This window comes from Colobus angolensis, unplaced genomic scaffold, assembly GCF_000951035.1.
Source record: "Colobus angolensis palliatus isolate OR3802 unplaced genomic scaffold, Cang.pa_1.0 Scaffold566, whole genome shotgun sequence".
NCBI classification, from domain to species: domain Eukaryota; kingdom Metazoa; phylum Chordata; class Mammalia; order Primates; family Cercopithecidae; genus Colobus; species Colobus angolensis.
Window position 1 is genome coordinate 497981 of NW_012119221.1, and position 6013 is coordinate 503993.

The 6013-nt window shown below is 43.1% G+C and overlaps 1 pseudogene; it reads right to left on the bottom strand.

Moving 5' to 3' along the window:
* Positions 1 to 2980: 2980 nt before the first annotated feature.
* Positions 2981 to 3192, bottom strand: LOC105525908 (annotated as a pseudogene).
* Positions 3193 to 6013: the final 2821 nt, after the last annotated feature.

Genomic DNA, 6013 nt, shown 5'->3' on the forward strand with positions numbered 1-6013 from the left:
AAGAATGTTGAATATTGGCCCCCACTCTCTTCTGGCTTGGAGAGATTCTGCCGAGAGATCTGCTGTTAGTCTGATGGACTTCCCTTTGTGTGTAACCTGATGTTTCTCTCTGGCTGCCCTTAACATTTTTTCCTTCATTTCAACTTTGGTGAACCTGACAATTACGTGTCTTGGAGTTGCTCTTCTCGAGGAGTATCTTTGTGGTGTTCTCTCTGTTTCCTGAATTTGAATGTTGGCCTGCCTTACTAGGTTGGGGAAGTTCTCCTGGATGGTATCCTGCAGAGTGTTTTCCAACTTGGTTCCATTTTCCCCGTCACTTTCAGGCACACCAATCAGACGTAGATTTGGTCTTTTCACATAATCTCATATTTCTTGGAGGCTTTGTTCATTTCTTTCTCCTCTTTTTTCTCTGGACTTCTCTTCTCGCTTCATTTCATTCATTTGATCTTCAATCATTGATACTCTTTCTTCCAATTGATCAAGTCGGTTACTGAAGCTTGTGCATTTGTCACATAATTCTTGTGTCATGGTTTTTGTCTCTATCAGTTCGTTTATGGCCTTCTCTGCAGTCATTATTCTAGCTATCCATTCTTCCATTCTTTTTTCAAGATTTTTAGTTTCTTTGTGCTGGGTACGTAGTTCCTCCTTTAGCTCTGAGAAGTTTGATTGACCAAAGGCTTCTTCTCTCACCTCCTTAAAGTCATTCTCCATCCAGCTTTGATCCGTTGCTGGTGGTGAGCTGCGTTCCATTGGAGGGGGAGATGCACTCTGATTTTTTGAATTTCCAGCTTTTCTGCACTGCTTTTTCCCCATCTTTGTGGTTTTATCTGCCTTTGGTCTTTGATGATGGTGACATACTGATGGGGTTTTGGTGTGGGTGTCCTTTCTGTTTGTTAGTTTTCCTTCTAACAGTCAGGACCCTCAGCTGCAGGTCTGTTGGAGTTTGCTTGAGGTCCACTGCAGACCCTGTTTGCCTGGGTATCAGCAGCAGAGGCTGCAGAGGATAGAATATTGCTGAACAGCGAGTGTTGCTGTCTGATTCTTCCTCTGGAAACTTCATTTCAGAGGTGTGCCCAGCCGTGTGAGGTGTGAGGTGTTGGTCTGCAGCTAGTCGGGTATGTCTCCCAGTTAGGTTACTCAAGGGTCAGGGACCCACTTGAGCATGCAGTCTGTCCATTCTCAGATCTCAACCTCCATGCTGGGAGACCCACTGCTCTCTTCAAAATTGTCAGACAGGGTCATTTACATCTGCAGTGGTTTCTGCTTTCTTTTGTTTAGCTATGCCTTGCCGCCAGAGGTGGAGTCTACAGAGGCAGGCAAGCCTCCTTGAGCTGCGGTGGGCTCCACCCAGTTTGAGCTTTCTGGCAGCTTTGTTTACCTACTTAAGCCTCAGCAATGGCAGATGCCCCTCCCCCAGCCTTGCTGCTGCCTTGCAGTTAGATCTCAGACTGCTGTGCTAGCAATGAGGAAGGTTCTGTGGGCGTGGGACCCTCTGGGCCAGGGGTGGGATATAATCTCCTGGTGTGCCATTTGCTAAGACCCTTGGTAAAGCACAGTATTAGAGTGGGAGTTACCCGATCGATTTTCCAGGTGTTGTGTGTCTCAGTTTCCCTTGGCTAGGAAAAGGGATTCCCTTCCCCCTTGTGCTTTCCAGGTGAGGTGATGCCTCGCCCTCCTTCAGCTCTGGCTGGTCGGGCTGCACCAGCTGACCAGCACCGATTGTCCAACACTCCCCAGTGAGATGAAACCGGGACCTCAGTTGAAAATGCAGAAATCACCCATCTTCTGTGTCGCTCATGCTGGGAGCTGGAGGCTGGAGATGTTCCAATTCAGCCATCTTGCTCAGGATCCATTATAGATTTCTTATATAATAAATATTGCTGTCTTGTATGAAAGTACTTTCAATGTACACAAATTGTGTGGCATCATACACTTCATTCTGTTCCTGACTTTTTCACTCAGCATTCTGGTTTCAAGTGTCTTCATGTTGCTGCACATATATCAAGACTGTTGCTTAATTGTTTTATAATATTCCCTAGTGCACATCCAGTACAAGCACTTCTCCAGGCACCCAGTAAGAAACCACAGATTGCTGACACCTCCCTGAAAAACAATGAACATCTTCATATATGCCCCATTATAGATCTGTGTGAGACTTTCTCTGGGATGAGAACCCAGACATCCCACCCATAACAATCTTCTGGATTCCCCATCTGCATTGCTGGGTCAGAGGATATGCATATTCTTAATTTGACCAAATAGGATCAGAGGCTCTCCAGTGTGACTACAACAGTCTACATCCCCAACAGCACTGCTGAGGATCTTTACATCCCCCATCCCCATCTCCCTGCAACACTTGGCATGAGTTCCAGTTTTCTAAACTGTGCTCTGATAGATTTGAAGTTACTATTGTTGTTTAAATTTGCATCTCTTACAAATCCCAAACGAGTTTGAGCATCTTGTCATAAATTAGATATCATTTAAAACTTATCCTTTTAGTTACTTTTTCTCATGAATCACATTTTTTTTCCTTTTACTAATTTTCTACTGGAATCCCCAAACTCTTCATCAGTTCTCTGTTACATGGCTATTTTCACGGAACAGAAAAGCTGATTTTGATGTAATTAAATATATCAATTTTAGCCTGAGGTTAGTGCTTTGGGGGTTTTCTATCTTAGATGGAATTCTACAATCTTTCCAGCAAATATAATGTTTATTATAGGTATTTGTCACATGACCTTTATAAATTGGGACATTCTCTTTTAAACCTGATTTTCTAGGAGTTTTTATTTTTAATCATGAAGTTATTGAATTGTATCCAATGCTTTTTCTGGCTCTATTACGACCATCCTATAGTTTTTCTCCTTTAGTGTATTCGTGTGGTGAGTTACATTGGCTCATTTTCTGATGTTGAATCATCCTTGCTTTCTTGTTTTAAAGGATTTTTAATATTTTAATACAGTTCAGATCAGTATTTGGTTCATTTCAGCTCCTTCACTGCAAAACCAGGGGCAGGGACTAGTTCAGTTTCTCTGCCTTCTCTTTGTTGGTGATAATCAGGGTATAAAGGAATCTGCTACATGGAACTTTAAACTTCACATTGTCCTTATTTTTCTTGATCTTGACAGATATGGCATCCTTTCACCAGGCTGTAAGCAGAAAATCCTTGATTTATTCAATTTTCTGAGGCATGGTGATAAGGCACACCCAGTGCAGACTCATCCTTGCTTTTATGGAGACAAAACTTTCCTAATTTTGTGTTATATCTAAGATAATAATATCTTACTTAATAAAAAAATTATTGTTAGGGGCAGAGCAAGATGGTGGAATAGAAGCCTACACCTTTCATTCCTTTCACTGGAACACCAAATTTTAATAACTACCTGCCCATGGTAGTTTTTTAATAACTACCTGCCCATGCACCATCACAAGAACCAAAACTTAGGTGAGGAATCATACTACCTGCTTTAACTTCATATCACTGAAAGAGTCATTGAGGAGTGCAGGAGAGAGTCTTGAATCATGGACACCACACTCTCTCCATCTGCTGGCAGCAGAGAGAGGTGCAGAGAGAGAGAGAATCTGTGCACTTTGCGGAAGGAAAATGCAGCAACTTGGGGATTTTACATTGAACTGGGTGCTGCCCCATCACAGTGGGGAATAAAGCCTTGCTGGCCTCAACCAGCACCTGCACACAGAGGGAGCATTTGGAATAGCCCTAGTCAGAGGGAATTGCTCATCCCAGTGGTAAGAACTTGAGTTTTTCAGCAAGCCTCGCTACTACAGTCTGAAGTGCTCTGAGGGCCTAGGTAAACTTGAAAGGCAATCTAGGACACAAGGACTGCAATTTCTAGGCAAATCCTAGTGCAAGGCTGGGCTGAGAGCCAGCGAACTAGGGTGGTACACAGTGAGAACTACTTGACCTAGGGAGACAACAGAGGGCGCAGCTAAGGAAGTGCTTGTGCTACTCCTCCCCCCAGGTCCAGGCAGTGCAGTGCAAAGCAATGAAAGTGACTCCTTCCTTCTGCTTGAGGAGGGCAGAGTGAAGAATAAAGAGGACTTTGTCTTGCCTTTTGGAAACCAGCTCAGTCACAGTAGGATAGTGTACCAGGTAGAGTCACGAAACCCCTATTCCAGACACTAGCTCCCAAACCACATTTCAAGACATACCCTGGGCCAAAAGAGAACCCTCTTTCTTAAAGGGAAAGATCAGTCTGAGCAGGATTTATCATTTGCTAACTAAAGAGCCCTTGGGCCCTGAATAACCAGCAGTGATACCCAGGGAGTACACAATGGGCCTTGGGCTCTGAGACATGCTGTCTTCAGGGGAAACACCACACATTTCCAGCTATGGCAACAATGGTGGGAGACTCCTTCTGTTTGAGAAAAGCAGAGGGAAAAGTAAATGGGACTTTGTCTTGCACCCTAGGTACCAGCTCTGCCACAATGGGGTAGAGCAGGTTCTTGGAGTCTCTGAGTCCAGGCCTAAGCTCTTGGATGACATTTCTGGACATGCCCTGGGCAAAAGGGGAGCCCACTTCCCTGCAGGGTGAGTCCCAGGCCTGGCAGCATCCATCACAAGCTGACTGAAGAGCACTTGGGCTTTAAGCGACATCAGCAGTGGCCTGGCAGAATCCCCCATGGGGTGGTGGTGGTGGCGGCCACAGAGAGAGGTCCCTCTGCCTGTGAAAAGGGAAAAGAAGAGCAGGAGGAACTCTGTATTGTGATTTGAGTGCCAGCTTAGCTGCCATAAAATAGAGCATCAGGTAATTTGCTAAGGTTTTTACTTCAATCCCTGACTCCCAGACAGCATCTCTGGACATGCCTAGGGCCTTGGGGAACTCACCACTCTGAAGGGAAGGGCCTTGAACAAGACTCAATGCTGTGCTGGCTTCAAGTCTGCTCCAGTGCAGTCTCAGTAGTGGTGGCCACAGGAGTGCTTGCATCACCACACTCCCAGTTCCAGGTGGCTCAGAACAGAGAGAAAGACTCTGTGTGTTTGGGAGAAAGTAAGGAAAATGAACAAGAGACTCTGTATGGTAATCCAGAGAATTCTTCCAGATTATATTCAAGATGACCAAGATGGTACCTCAGTGAGTCTACAAAAACTACAGCATTATTGGGATTGGGCACAAGTCCCTTTGAATATCTGGAAAGCCTTTCCAAGAAGGAAAGACACAAACCTAGACTGTGAAGACTACAATAAATACCTAACTCTTCAATGCCCAGACACCAACAAACATCTACAAGCATCAGTAATATACAGGAAAACATGACACCACCAAATGAACTAGGTAAGTCACCAGGGACCAAGCCTGGAGAAACAGATATATGATCTTTCAGACAGAGAATTCCAAATAACTTTTCTGAGGAAACTAAAATTTAAGAAAACACAGAGAAGGAATTCAGAATTCTGTTAGATAAATTTAAGAAAGAGATTGAAATAATTAAAAAGAATCAAGCAAAAATTCTAGAGTTGAAAAATGCAATTGACATATTGAAGAATGCATCAGAATTTCTTGATAGTAGAATGGATCAAGCAGAAAAAAGAATTAGTGAGCTTAAAGACAGGCTATTTAAAAATGTGCAGAAAGAAAAAAGAATAAAAGGAATAAAAAACAATGAGCAGACCTATAAGATCCAGAAAATAGTCTCAAAAAAGCAAATCTAAGAGTTATTGGCCTTAAAGGGGAGGTAGGGAAAGAAACAGGAGTAGAAGGTTTATCCAAAGGGATAATATCAGAGAACTCCCCAGGCCTAGAGAAAGATATCAACATTCAAGTACAAGAAGGTTATAAAACATCAAGCGTATTTAACCCAAAAAAGACTACCTCAAGGCATTTAATAATTAAACTCCGCAAGAGATAAAGAATGAATTCTAAAAACGACAAGAGAAAATAAACAAATAACATAAAATAGAACTCCAATACATCTAACAGCAGACTGCAATGGAAATCTTATAGGCCAGGAGAAACTGATATGACATATTTAAAGTGCTGAAAGAAAAATATTT